Source organism: Gopherus evgoodei, chromosome 16 (genome assembly GCF_007399415.2).
Source record: "Gopherus evgoodei ecotype Sinaloan lineage chromosome 16, rGopEvg1_v1.p, whole genome shotgun sequence".
Taxonomy (NCBI): Eukaryota; Metazoa; Chordata; order Testudines; family Testudinidae; genus Gopherus; species Gopherus evgoodei.
The window spans coordinates 25921475-25937275 of record NC_044337.1 but is presented as its reverse complement, the minus strand read 5'-3'; positions in this window follow the sequence as shown (position 1 = coordinate 25937275).

Sequence of the window (15801 nt, the reverse complement as noted above, 5' to 3'; positions counted from 1 at the left end):
ATGTGCTCAAATAGTTCAAACACTGCTTTGTTATAAATGTGAGATGAGAGCAGTTCGCTCAGAAAACAGTTTGGAATTTAAAGCCGTGCACTCTGATGCACCCAAATTTCAGAGCATTCCCAGCAAATTTTAAAAGCTTCTTGGCTAACTGAGAAAGCAGAGTGATAGAGATCAGAGTGCAGGACTGGGTGCCAGATGCTCTCAGCTTTCAATTCCACCTTTGCCATTGAGTCCTTGATTGTTGTGGGTGAGTCACTTAGGGTGACGTTTTCAAACGTGAGAGCCTTACTATATAACTGACCTGATTTTCCAAGATGCTGAGGCTTTACTCACAGCTCCCACTGGTTTCAGTGGGACTTGCACATGCTGAGCCCAACCAGCTCAGAACCATTGGGCAAGAAGGAAGCTCACAGAAGCCAACCCCAGCTCACTGCTGAGTTGGCATTAATGCAGTATGAGCAAATGATAAGTGCTCTATTCACTGAGGCTGGTGCCCTGATGTATTAAACATGCAGAGAAGAAGTGAAGGAGCATTTCAGGGGACAGAGTAACCCTGACCCTGGGGAGAAGGTGGAATATTGACCCTGTTAGATTGTGGTTTAGGAATTATGGTGAAGATCAAGGGCAGCAACCTTTCAGAAATGGTGTGCTGAGTCTTCATTTATTCACTCTAATTTAAGGTTTTGCATGCCAGTAATACATTTTAATGTTTTTAGAAGGTCTTTTTCTATGTCTATAACTATTGTTGTATGTAAGGTAAATAAGGTTTTAAAAATGTTTAATAAGCTTCATTTAAAATTAAATTAAAATGCAGAGCCCCCTGGACCAGTGGCCAGAACCCTGGCAGTGTGAGTGCCACTGAAAATCAACTCGCATGCTGCCTTCTGTACCCGTGCCATACGTTGCCCACCTCTGGTGAAGATGATAAAATCACTTTCAATAAATGGGCACACCAAACACTTTGGAGTGGCTGTCCTGCAAGCATATTCAGGAAAAGGCTTTGGGTCTCTGAAATTGTCACTCCAGAGATACTGGGTATAGATTGTGTGGTCCAAGGCAAAGTCAGCTAATTTTCAGTGTACAAAGTGTGTGTAAAGTTCAGCAAAAAGAGCTCTAAAAGAGACATCGTGGGCACAATATCAATGTCTAGGGAGAGCAGAATCCTCTTTGAACCTCCTGCCAACCGCTAGTCACTTACTGAAGTTTTTATAGCACTAGTTTAGTAGTGGCAGCCTTCTAAATCTGTCATATCTTGTTTTATTTGCATCAAGAGTATAATTATCTTCATACAAACTTTAGTTTTTTCTAAAAGGTGAGAATGGTCCCTGATTTATGTTCCCTACAAGGCAATTCCTTCACTCCTGGATGTAATATGTCACAAACCAAAGTGACGCTGCAGCATTGCTGCAATCCTTCCACCTTCCCTGTCCCTGCCTTCAGGATACTGCACATATATTACACTGTGACAGCCCCAGATTCTCCGCTTTCTCCTCCAGTGCTCCTGTTCAGAGGTGTCTCTGCACTACATCCAGTCAATTTGTAAGTGGTGGCTTCTCGGAAATGCTACAACATGCTCCCAAGAACCAAGACATGCCTGGCTCCTGACACCCTCACAGAGAATCCCTTTGGGAAAGGCAGCACAGGAGGAGCAGGCCCAAAGCGATAGTCAAATTCTCCCTCTCATTAGCAGGTGGGCAGACAGTGGGGCAGGTCCAGGGCCATGGTGATGAGAGTGGCATAAATGCCTGGAGGAGGTGTGTTCTGGGGAATGGCAGCTTGCTGGTCTGCATCAGCCCAAGTTGCTGGATGTTGACTATCCTCTTACAGCTGCAATAAGTTTGGGAGTTATGTGCCCTTCCTCATGCACAAGGATCTGCAAACCCTCTCCACAATGATCAGCTGCTGTGGAGATTGGGTGGAGGTGCACTGGACAGCTGCATGGGTGTCTGACGATCAACAAGGGTCTTAGCCTGGGGACTGACACTGGACACTCAAACAGTGGGAGTCACAAAGCAGCCGTCTCCCCCTTTGGCTGTCCATCCCTTTGGGAGGGCAACCTACCCTCTGCAGCTCATGCATTGAGCATCTGCCGGCTGGACTCTTGCATGTCACTCTGGATCTAGATGCAATGTCATGATGAAGCCAGCACTGGTACATAATGTTGTAGCCTGTCTCCTGGCATGACCAGCCAGAGAGCATATTATACCAGTGATCCATAACTGCAGTGGCTCTTGTGGTCCAGTTCAAGGCCTGGTACAGATCCATTCTACCTCAGGGACTCTGTTTCTTCCAGGACATGTCATGATTGTTGGCTGTCTGACAATTACTAGAGCACAGTGGTCAGCATGAGGGAGCCTCACAAAGATCCTCTTCCACAGCAGATCCAAGACTCTGGTCTGCCCTCCCCAAGGACCTTTCTTTTAGGCACCTTCTTCTTATTTGTGTTATCGATCTTTAGATCACGCTGCAGTGTTCACCTCTGTCCCCAAAGCAGAAGAAAACCTGACACTGCATCCCAGAATAGAAACCAGGGTTAAACGAAAGAGCAGGATGGAGAACTCTCTCTCCCTTTGGGATTATCTATGCACAATCTGGTTTCCATGCTCAGAGATGCAGAAATGCTGCTTTGCCAGACTAGCAGGAGGCACTGAAGGTCAGAATGAGGAGCAATGACAGAACGATGTGGGGAGCCCTGGGCTGGATCAGAATGGGTGGGGAGTGGGGCAGGAGTGAGGTGCAGGCCAGGACTGATATGAACAGGGTGGAGAGGAGAGGATTGTAGGGCAGTGACAGAGCTATTGTAGGGGCAAGGGCGGGGATGGCTACAGCAGTGGGAGCTGCAGGTCATAGTTTAGGTGTATTGGCAGAGCTGGGGGCAAGAGCTGCCAGAACACCTGCCTGTCTGGCTTCAGCTAGAGTAACAGCGTCTCCCTTGTATAAACACTAAATTCATTCACAAAATGTTTAAGAAGTGCTGAAAAATATAGCTGTCCTGAGTGAGCTGACGTGTCATGCGACACACAGCCATGGGATGAAGGATTTAGCCGGTAAACTGCTTCTGGACCTTTCTAGTATGTCCTTTGCTTCACCCTGCAAAAATCTTATGGCTCCACACGAATCATGATGCTAATGACTAATGAGAAGGATGCTGGCAAGAATGCTGAAATGAAGATTTATGGCCATGACTTGCTCTCCCCGGGTTATTTCCCACCCCTTTGCATGCAGACAGATGGGACTGCTCCACTGTCTCCTTCTCAAAGGGAGGTTGTGACATTCTTTCTTTTAACCTTCTGTCTAATTTCCCTGAAGACTCTTTCCAAAGGACAATCTGAAAAACCTCGTTGCTGTCAGTGAACATCAAGTTAGAATTCAGCTCCTGAGCATGGAATCACCTGGGACACGCTGGCAGTCGAGTGTCAGGCCTCAGAAACATTTGGGATGGAACTTTTACCGAACTCTGGAGCTGAGCAAGTAATGACTGAGTTCCCCAGCAGTGCGAGGTGACAAAACCTTCCAAGGGCTAAGCTGCTAGATAAGGCAGGGCCCTGTTCTTACGTTTCTGTAGGATCTGTTTGTAAAATAAAAACCCAACCCTGAGACATCACAACCTATCAACTACAATCTGGGGGAACGCCAGCCTCTCTGCGCCTTGTCATGTCTTCATTCCTGCCTTAGAGCGTGAATGCCTGAGGGTGGGGTCACATCTTATCCACTCTGGTAAGAACCCTCGACACTGGGGGGTTTTCTTATTGCAGTAGCACCTAGAGGCCCCAACCAGGATAAAAGGTCCCATGACATATTCACTGAACACAGAGTATGAGTCAGTTCCTGCTCTAAAGGGCTTATAGTCCAAATGGACAAGACAGACAAAGGGTGGGAGAAAGGGAGTATTAACCCCATTTGACAGCTGGGGGACTGAGGCACGGAGACACAAAAGCCTTGATCCAAAGCCAATTGAAATTGAGGGGAAGACATGGACTGAATTCAGTGGGCTTTGAATTAGGCCCTATGAGTACATCTACACTGCAGTGAAACACCTGCTGCTGGCCTGTATCAGCTGACTTGGACTCATGAGGCTCAGGCTGCATGGCTATAAAATTGCAGTGTCGATGTTTGGACTTGGGCTACAACCTGGCCTCTGGGGTCCTCCCCACTCACGGAGTCCCAGAGCCTGGGCTCCAACTTGAGCCTGAATGTTAACACTGCAGTTCTACAGTCCCACGGGCTGAAGTCCCTGAGCCTGAGTCAGCATTTTATTGGGGTGTAAATGTACCCTCAATGATTTGCCCAAGGTCAGAGTGGGGCTTTGTGACATAGCTGAGAACTAAAGCTGGATCTCTGAAGTCTCAGTCCAGAGTCTTCATCCGTCTTTATGAAGCTACAGAAATGATTATTGGATGATAATTCATTGGGTCCCTTCCCTCTGCAGATATCTATATTCTAGTCGAAGAAGCAACCATTCACAAAGTGAGTACTCTACCCCTTCTTAAAAATGTCAGAGCTATGATGGTAGAGACAGGCTCTCTTGCCTTTTCCTTGAACAGAAATTTCAGGGCCCTGTGGACAAGGGAGTGTTTATCCCATCTGGAAGCCCTTTGGCTGGATTAATATTTCAGGAGCTTATGCCTTCTTTCTTTGTAGTTGGTCTCTCCATTCAGCATTTGAAGGATGACAATTATCCCTGCTTTGTGAAACACAAAACCTATTGCCCCCTATGCTCCATCACGTTCCTCTGACAGCAGTCGTGGCATTGTGAGGTGCACTTGCTAATGTTCATTCAAAAGTGAACCTGAGAGGAGCCACGTAGACAAATCACAATGAAGTCTCTAGGGCACCTCGGCAAGGTGAAACTCTGGAGAAGAAGTTTATTAAATGTTCATAAAAACTCTGGAACAGCTGGTGAAATTCTGTGATTTTTATCCTGGCCACCAGCTTATCCTTCCTGCAAATGGTCCATTACCTGTTAAACCCCACGTGATTAGCATGGTTGAAGGCATGCTTGGTAACGGCAATGTTTTATTTTCATGCACACGGACCACTACACGCTTACAGGCCAATTAACAATTTACAGGGGAAAGCCAGTGATGGGACTAGAATGCAGATTCTTCATGTAAGCGAGCACTCAGCCAGCTGGACAGAAACAGCTACTGCAGCATCTCAGGCCAATGGCCACTTGTTCTATTGACCCAGATTCTTTACAGTCATTGTTGTCACCAGACCAAGGGGTGTGAATGACACGAGGATGGTGCCTGGGATGTCAACCCCACAGGGAGTGCTTCTCACAGCTGTACTAACTGTGATGTGTGGCAAACAGGCAAATAAATGGCATAGGCAACAATTATATTATGATAGGTCTCTGTACAGAGTGTTGCATTTACAAAAAGACAGGCAAATTTTAAAATGTGGGAACAACAAAAAATCAATGAACAAGACTCAGAGGAGGAAGACTGTGAGTGAATCATGTTCAAATCAACAGAAAAGAAGACTGAGGTGAGATGCCAGCACTAGTTATTACTATTTTAATTAATTTAATTAATGCCATAAATGTTTCTGGCTCTTTAGCGAGCAAATAAACACTAGAGGTGAGATTTTCAAAAGCACTTAAGTGAGTTGGGTGCCTGAGCACCATTGGCTCTCATTGGCTGTTAGGCATCTGACTCACTCAGGCACTTTTGAGAATCCCACCTTGAGTCCTACCCCAAAGAGTGTCAATCAATATAAGAAAAGGAGAGCGAGGCAAGAGCCACAGGGTAGGATTGAGATGAGAGAGGACAATGAGAGATGTGTGAGGAGAGCCCCCCATTGAGACTTATACTGTGTGTGTGTTCGTTCTAATACCTGAGCCTTCATCCCAGTCTCTGGAGAAGAACACTTTGGGAAGGGACTTGAGAGGAGAGGGTGGAGGTGAAGCAATTGGGCTTAGTGAGGTCAATCTTCAGGAGGAGATGTATCAGTTTACTCTAGAGCAGGGCATATTCGGCCTAACTTTAATGAAAAGCCTTACCTCTAAGGGTAGCTTGGGCAATCCAGCCCAAGGAAGGTGTGGTTAGTTATTGCTGGCAATATTCAGGGTTCTTGCTCCCAGCCTGTCATTTCGCTAGCTGCCTCCTGGACCCTCTACAAATGTAGTGAATTTACTGTGGAAATGCAGGGTGTAGACAGTGGGAAGGCAGGTCCCTGCAGCTGGTGCCTGACCAGCATGACTCTGGTATTTTTAGCCTCTCTACTGCACACACTTTATTTCTCTCCACAGTTGGCAGTGTGTGGTAATGTGTGCCTTCTGCACTGGGTAAGCCACAGAGAGTGGGCACAGAAGGAAAATACTTTCCAGTGCCTCGTTCATTTGCTGTTCCTATCTCTCAACTTGAGGAATACTTCAGACCCCTTTCTGGGTGTGCTGATGTCATGAGTTCATGTATTATGATCGTAACAAGCAGGGGATATGTTCTGGGGGGGAGAGGGGGGGGATATGTGCGGCTGCCATCCGTCCTAGGGGGAGGCATAAAACAGAGCCAGTTGGCTCTGCAATTTTGCTTCAGTGCTCACTGCTGACTTGGGGGATGGAGGGTGGGGGAAGGGACTGACAGGCTCTTGCTGTGTGACTGTGGTCTTAAGACAATACTCATTTCTGCATTGCTCATAAACAAATGTATCTAAAACACCACACTTTATATCCACTTACAATTCTGAATACCTTTCCATTTATCTAAAGCTCGCTGAGGTGAGTTCCTATAAGGGAAGACTTATTTCATTTCCATGAAATGTTTATATTTTCTGGGAAGTTTCTCTCTCACCTCTTTAAATTTTACTGCATTTGGCATGCAGCCTGCAGCAGAGTCCTCCCAGGGAAGCTGGTGAGCCAGGGAGGTTCAAGAGGGACTATAAATTTCAAACTCTGTGGGTTAGAATAATTTAAGTGCACCAAGATCTTAACCTTAAAGGATCAATACCAACTTGGGTCTTTTCTTTCTGTTGTGCTGTAAAACTCAGGCAAAGAAAAAAAAGCTAGAGTTAAAAAAAAGAAGTAAATAAAGATTCTGTGTGAGCTGGGAGTTGATCCTAGAAATGATGCTGTTAGGGTTTTCATCAGAGCCTTTGGGCGACTTCTATTTTGGCTGTTTCTGAGATTAGCCATCACAGGAAAGGCTTCTTAAAAAAATGTAATGACCCACAACTTGGTAGTTATCTCTGCCTCCAAGCACCTTGTTTACATCTCACCTGGGACATGCTACTCCAGCACAGATCCCTTGAATGAATTGGGCTTGGCAGGAAAACGTCCCACTGGACGACATGGCCTTGGCCTCAAACAACTCTTCAGAATTTCACACTGCAGCAAGTTCCTTTTCTTACTAGCTGGCTGAAGTCATCCTGCTGCAGCATCATCCTCAGTGCCATAGTCTGAGTAAGCTATAAGTGGTGTCCTACATACATACTATAAAAAGGATGTAAGACAGAAACTTTAGTGGTTTCTGCCAGCCATGGTGGGTATCCCAGAAGGAATTGGCTGACCTTTTCCAATAGAGTCCTCCCAGAACATTTATGAACTGGATCAGTCCAACCTACAGCAAGATGCAACGTGTTCAGGGGTTCATTTTTGTGAAGGGGAAAAACAAAGCAAACAAGAAAAGAAAGAAACTCATGCTCACAAAAGGAGGCCTGAAAAACTTCACAGAAAATAAACTCATGCCCCCCATCTTGTTGTAAGATCCCAAATCTTGACTCTACAACACACGTGTAGGTACAAAATATATATAAATAATCACATCTTTAAAACAAAGAATTTGAGTATCATTTCGTGGTGTTGTACCTGCCAGGGCTTGAAGTTAGGGTTTTCTGAGATTTTTCTGGAGCAGCTGATGACATCACCACCACTTAAAAAGCATTTCTTGCCCTGCTTTTGGGGCTGTGTGAAGTCATCATCTTAACATGGGAAGTCCAGGACCCTGAGGTCGACAGGTTAGAGCAGAGAAGCTATTTTGCAAATATTAACATAAAATGTACCTTTATGTTTAACCTTTAACTCTGCGTGTTGCCTTTATTGATGATTTTGGATCTGAAGCAGTGGTTCCCCATATGCATTGTACTCATCTTTAGTTCACTAGAGGCAAAAATCCTGCATTTGAACAAAAAAAGCTACTGTGGTTGATGTCAGAGGCAATTACATTCATCCAAACTGCCCATCTCAGAGCCATCTAACCTTCCACAGAAAATAATAGAGACGGGGACGGCAAGGGGTAGGTGATGTCACAATGTCCACGTTGTGCGGCAGGTGCTAAAATTCAGCTATGGGCAAGCTGGTGCATTCAACACCCAGTTACCCCGTATGGGGCCCAAAGTGATAAAGACCAGCGCTCCGACTCACTCTGAGTAACCCAAGGTCACTGTCAAGAAGCCCTTTGCCAGCGAGTTTAATCACTTACAAGTCACCTGATCTGCTGTGCATCACAATCAAGTATGCTGGACTGACACCTCTATCCTAGTGCTGGCTCTCCTGGCCTTTCACCTCTCCCCCCCTAGCCCAGCCTACCGTAAATCAGAAAGCACAAACCTGCGGGGTAGAGTGGAGGCATTCTGGGTCCAGTTCTACACAGGATCTCTCAGCATCAAATTCTTTGGCTGCATCTGTTTGATCTTTGAGTCCAGAGACCAGATCAGTCTGGGCATCCTGCTAATCCTGCTAATCTTAGATTCGCAGATGGAAAGGTTCCCCAGAGGGATCAATGGAGACACTGTCTGACATGGCAATGACATCCACACAGCTCATTGTTTGGGAGATTCCACTATCCCATTCTGGCTCAGGGCACAAAACCGCCTCTTTGGTCTCTCCTCCTGAGGCTTCACACAGACAGGCTTCAGCCTCACCCGCAGAGCTGGCCACCCGTGCTTCTGGCAGTATTGGGTGCCACATCTGGTTAGGATGGATGTTTGTTCATGGTCCATCTGCTTGCGCACTGAGAAGTAGCTGCAGGTGTGTAGTAAGGGTGGCTGGTAAGCACGCTTTCCCTTGTGCTCTTGGAGATCCTGTACCTGCCACCTCTCCCTTCACGCATAATGCCTCCAGACCCTTTATCTGTACTGAGTACTCCATCTACCCCCAGCCTCATCAGGTTCCAACAGACGCTATTGAGCCATTGTGCACTACACTTGAAACAAAATATGCTGGAATCTGCGTCTTCTAAACACTTGGAATGTGGAGTGGAAGTGGCAATGCTTGTCCTGTTACAAACATTAAATCCACAGGACCCAGCCAGTGCTGAGAAGGGTCATGTTTTAATTTTGCAGGAAGGAGGATGGGAGAGCTTCAGCCTTAAAAGGCTTCATGCTTTACAGAACTCCTCCTTCAATAAATTATATATTTATATATATTTATTGGAGGAGGAGTTCTGTATATATTAACTGAAAAGGACAAATTATTTAGAATGCTTCTGCAGCTGAATGGGCACTCTCTCTGCTTTGGCACATAGAAATGTCAGATTCACAGGTGCAGTGGTTGCATGGGCTCTCTGGGCTTGACTGTTTCTCATCAGGCCTACATGGCTTTCTCATTCTGTTTCTCTTTCTTGGCCACCTTTGCCCCTTCCTCCTTTCCAGGCTCCTGTCATTGCTTTCAGGAGAGTCTTTGTCCCTCATTTCCCTGCGTTAAATGAAAGTTAAACCACAATTATCCCTGAATTTCCTGAAGTAAAACCATGAGCTTCTTAAAGCAAAGTTCTGCTGGATGAGCAGTCTGGCCTCACAGAGATCAGCTCTTGGGAATGAGGCCTGGTCTGATCACCTGCATCTTGGTAAAGGATGAGCCAGTCCTACCACTTCCCTCAAATGGAAGCACTATTGGGGCTTTGAAGGGAGGCTCAGATCCTTGAGATGGGGCAAAGGCCCCTGCCGTGCAAGGGACAGTTTGTTTCTAGTGGAAATGATACTTGAGGTTAAACTGCACATGTACAATAATAGCTACCCAAATCTTGTCTTTGTTCTGGGGCTTGTGGGGCATCATTTTAACACCATATACATAGTAGGTGTGACCCCATTGCAGGACAACTGTGAGGAGATGGCTGTGGCTGTGACCCTCTGGCTGGAGGGGGTGGGGGGCAGTTACGCAATCAATGCTTCTCAGAATATGGAATGAACACAGACTGCAAACCAGCAGGCAGTCACACCCTTCCAGTCACACTCTGCAGAGACTTAGTCTCTGGTTTTCCTGTTCAAATACTGTCAGAAGACTTTGGAATTTCCTGCTTCCATCCTAGAGCAATAGCACTGTACTCCAGGAAAACAAGCATAGAAGCAAGAGATAGAAAGACCTGTTTCTGGATGTCACAACTGGTCTATCCCCAGTCAGATCAAGTCCATCTTCCAGAATACATTTCTTACTCTTGTGTCCATGTCATTTTATATATCTTGAGCAAATCGGGGCCCAACCGCTCCTGTGTGGATACAGCCCAGCACCTCACTATTATATGTTGCTGTCAGGAAATTTGCTCCAATATTCATTCTAAATGTTCATTTCCTTAATTTCAGCCAGTTACTCCTGGTTATAACACTTGAGCTACAATAAACGATCCTTTCTGTTCCTTGGTGTTTGCATTCCTCAGATACTGGTTGCCTGTTGTGGTGTGTCCCCGACTATACAGATTTCGTGCTTGTAACCAGTCCCTTCAGTCAGTCTCTCCAGCCCCTAACAGTTTGGTTGCTTTTTAATTTTTTCCAGTTCATCTACATCTTTCTGGTAGGGAGGTGTCTAGTCAGAGTGTTATTAATAGTTTACATAGCACTGCAAGTATATATGGGGCTGGACAGTCTGCTGAACCACTAATATATCTTTTCCTTAAAGAGTTTATCGTCTGAAGCCAGGCAGGAATGTGAGGTACAAGATACAATACCAAGTGGAAGCTGATTACGGTACGTTCAATGCTTCATGGAATAGACATTCTGAAGTAAGCAAAGGAAGGAGCTAGTTGCTATGGGGTGCTAGATGCTCTTTCATATCCATGCTCTCTGATGATGAGATGCCTCTTTGGCTGCAAAGCCCAAAATTGCATTAGCTTTTTTGTGATCCTTTTGCATCCCAATCTCCTGTCTAATTTGCTGTCCAGAATTAGGAACTGGTTAGGAAACTGGAGACAGTAGCTTCCCCATGCTTTTAACAATCACACCAATAGGTTTCATCATGCACCAGTGCCAAACCCAATGCACCTTAATGATGCAATCTCCCCTCAGACCACCCCTTTATTCCCTTCTGTGCCTCTGCCAAAGTGAGCATCACACCCAGCATAAATCCTTTTGCAGGTATGGTCGGTTTCCCTTCTCTTATGCTCGTTGGAAAGCGATGACTGCACATACTGTTATTTTAGCCTATGGGCATCAGTGGTGATTAACCTTCAAGTCATTAATGCTGCCTCTTTTGCTTCATGCAGTAAGATATTTAAATGGCCATTTTAAAATCAATGATTTATCAAATAGGGTGCAGTGATGGAGGTGTGTGTAGAAGTTTGAGCTCCTTGGATCAAAGGCACCAGTGGAAGGCAAAGTGAAAGTATTTAAACTTCTTGTTCATTGTTCTGAGGATTATATTTTAGATTAAGGATCTGTTTAATGGCCAAAGATTGTTTCATTACAGTTTCACTAAAGCCCTGCTCTTGCTCTCATTGTGGAGGGGAGTGTCCCTATTTTTGTTAACTTTCCGGGTTTTATTTGCACTTTGAGATTTTTTTCATCCTAAAATAAAAGTTGGCCGTTAGCAGGTTAATAATCTGCTGCCTCTTCTCAGCTCTTACTCCACAGGAATGGTTTTGCCTAATATAAATCATGTTAACACGCTTGGTTTTTAATCTAACTCCTCCATCTCTACACCTGTAGCCCTGGGGACCTGAGACAGTGGGTATGGATTCAGATAGCCTAAACACTTTGTGTGTGCTGAGCCATTGCTCCTTCCTCCCCCCACTCCCAGGAGCAGTGCTGTGGGGTTTTACCACATGCCTGTAGGTTAACTGTTTTTCTGAGCTGCTTAGGGTTTGGAGAAGCTAAATCTAATTAGTTTAAATTAGGAGTTTCAATCAATTCAAGGCCCACAGATTTCCTTTAAGTGCTTTGAAAAAACTGTAAACTGCCAGACCAAAAAACCAAATCAACCAACCAAACAACAAAAAAACTCACCAACCACTCAAAGTACCAAAGAAACAATTTATTTTGGAAAAAACTCCCTTCCCTTTCTCTCTAAAACTTAAAACTTTGAGTGTGTGTAGGACACTCTGGCAAATTAAATTGGTTTGTTCTAGGCAAACCAAAACTTGCTGTAAAACCATTTTTTAAAATTTGGTTCTTAGACATCTAAACATTGCATTGTACCCCATTTAATCAAGGCTTTCATTCGCCCATGCCCCCAGTGAGCCAAAGACATCAGTCAATAGTTTGCAGAAGCTTGAACCTGTCACTTTTGAAGGCCTCCCACCCCCCTGCAGTAACAGATATAAAACAAAAGGAATTGTGAGGAAGGTGGCAGGGGCTAGCCTTAGGAGCGCACTGCACTTTCTTGTAATACAGTGAGGGTAATTTATGCTCAGGGGCCTTTTCGTCTTGTGCAGCTTTGTTTGAAAGGAGCCTGGCGTGTGTCACATCTCTGAGGGTGCATTTCCTGGGGGAGGACTCAAACCTTGATCAGCAGGTCCTGTAGAAATGTCCATGTCATCCTCTCATTGGCAAAATGGGACCAATTCCCACTTTTCACAGCCTCTGGAAAATGATTAACAACAGGTCAGTCTCATGTGAAAAAGTCTCTTTTTAGTTTGAGCTGATTCTGTGGGCAGTAGCTTGGAGCAGATAAATACCCAACCTTAAGTTGAACCTAGAACATTGCAAGTGGTTTGAAGTCGTTGTTTTTCCAGGAGCTGCCTGTGTCTATCTAGGCTTCTGAGAAGCAGTGACGGATTAACAAATTTGCTGCCCCTAGGCCCTCAAAAAATTGCTCCCCCTCACATGCCAGCTCACCTCCGCTCCCCCGCGGCAAGTCTGGGAGTGAGGGGGGAGAAGAGGAGTTGTGGTGCGCTCGGGGGATGGCAGAGGTGGAGTGAAGGTGAGCTGGGGCAGGAAGCAGTTCCCTGCCCCCCCACAAGAGTTACTCCCCACACCCGCTGGCCCCAGCTCACCTCCGCTATCCCCCGAGTGTGCCGCCTACTCACTTCTCCTCCCTCTCAGTGCTTTCGCTTGGCAAACCTAGGAGGGAGGAGGGAGAAGGGCAATTGCAGCACGCTTGGGGGATGGCAGTGATGGAGTGGAGGTGAGCTGGGGCGGGGAGTGGTTCCCGGTCCCCCAGGTTACTCTCTGCACCCGCGGGCCCCAGCTCACCTCTGCTCTGCCTCTTCCGAGCACGCCGCAACTCGCTTCTCCCTCCCTCCCAGCGCTTTCGTGCAGCAAGCCTGGGAGGGAGGTGGAAAGAGGGAAGCGCAGCGCGCTGGGGGAGGAGGCAGGCTGGGGAGTTGGGAAGAGGGCACGAGCAAATTTGCCACCCCTGCAAATTTGCCGCCCTAGGCCTAGGCCTTGTTGGCCTAGGCGATAATACGCCACTGCTGAGGAGAGCTGTTCTTACACAACAGAAAGGAGGCAGGACTGAGAAACACAGAGCAGACAGTCTGTTTTCATGGTGTTTCTCTGTCAGCTTTGGGTAAGTTCAGATCAGCCCCTCCAAACCGGTGAATTTCACCCATTGTTGGCCACAAGACTAAGCATGCGTCAGTCCCAGAGCCAACCAGGACTAGTGATCCTCTCTCCCCATCACACATGGCCCAGAGCTATTTCCCCAGTGCACGTGCAGCCACTGCTTCCCTCTCTCAGAAGAAATGCCAAAGACTATCCCAGCCAAGGACACACACAATTTTACCACAACCTACCTGAGAACTTCTGAGGCCTTAGAAGGGCACAGGTTTAAAAAACTGCAGCCTGCTCTTCTGCAAGGAATGTGTCAGTCTGAGGAGCCAAAAGAGAGATCCACGCTAATGTAATTTGTCCTCCTGTTGCTTTCAAGATAAGAAGGGAAATGTGGTACTGATTTCCCTAGTAAAAGTGACACCCTTCAACATGCGGAATCTATCTCTGTCTGTTGCTCATTGCTGCTTTGCCTTTCGGACAGTGCTGTTTATATGTGTGAAGTTATTAAACAGAACCATATTGCCCAGCCTGACTATTAGAGCCAGCTTCAGAAAGGGCAGGTATGATACCAATTCAAAGAGCGTGTGAAAGACCGTGGTGCTTAGCAGTGGGCTTCAAATCCGGCTACCAGAATGTAGGCAGAAGTTGTTATCTAAAGTGTATTTCTGCTCCTGGACGAAATCCCCACAAGATGGCTTAATTACTAATTAATTGCAGCTGCTTATAATAGTTTGTAGTTCAAAAGCCAAAGGAGCAATATTGTTATGTGCCCCCAATGTAAAGAATTCCTTACAGACCAAAAGGCTCTGGGAACCTCTTTGCAACTAACCAAGTGGCAGCAGATTTTGTTGTTGGTTGTTATTTCATACACGTCAAGATTGTCAAGTGTGTTTAGTACATAATTAGGTCTGCAAATGGTCAGCTGGTCAGCACTTCCTCCAGTGCCTGCAGACTGCTAATAATTAGGACCCAAGCAGTGTGGAATGGATTTTTGTTCTCTATTGATCTTCAAAGGGGTCAGAGCTGGAAGTTTGTCCAGGCTTAATTTTAAGTCAGGTTGTGAATATGGTTAAGCCAGTCAGCATCCCACTCAGACTTCACTCCCTCCCTCATTGCCTCTCTCTCCATCAGGCCAATGTCAAAAAGAGGTAGAATGGAACAATGTTTTACTGTGAACTCATCCATCAGGAAATACACACACTCAGCACTGAAAGCAAAATCTAAACAGGGAGGCAGCACCCAGCTCAGGTATAATAACACCCACCCCATAGTGTCACCCAACATTTGAAACATAACCCAAACCAATTGCTTTTTGATGTTGGAAAAAAAATCCCCTTGGCTTTAATTTTATTTTCATTTTCAGACATCTGTGTGCTGGGACCAGTATTAGAAATTCTGAAATTTCAGGAGAAAGACTTTTCCTACCATTTCTTAAAAATGTATTATTCTGAAGAAGAACCAGATCTTTGTTCTGTAGGAATTCACCTGCCTTCTTCCTCACCTGAAGCCAAAATCCCCAGTGGCAGTATAATCATCTGCATTCTGAGCTAAGAACTAACTAAAAAGAGCTGGTGATGCTAAAGGAACAATGATCTTGGTTTTGAAAAATATCTTAATTAAAAAAAATCCCTCCAGTCTCTCCAATCCAAAGCTAGATGAAAGGCACCTTGAACCTTTCTCAGCCAAGGGAAAATGTTGAGTGCTTTTTCTTTTCTGTTACTGGAAATGATCAGTCCAACTGTGGTGACCAAAACTATTGGAAGTCCTCTGCTTCCTGAATGATTTGCCAGGTCATTTAACATAGGGTGACCAGATATAACTGTGAAAAAATGGGACGGGGGTGGAGGGTAATAGGTTCTTATATAAGAAAAAGTCCCCCAAAATGGGACTGTCCCTTTAAAAACGGGACATCTGGTCACCCTATTTAACAGTAGCACTCCCCTCAGAGATCTTGCTCTCAGGCAAATGGCCCTAGTGATAAGGAAGAGATATGAAGAGAGTATTATGGAAAACAAAGTTGCCCCTGAACAGAATGTTTTTCACTCTTTTCCAGAAGGTATTAGTGGGTCACTAATAAGCAGCAATTTAAAGGCCCTTGCACACCCTGGCTATAACAGCAAACATTCTCTGTTTCATGGTAAGTGAAGGGAGTTCCAGAGC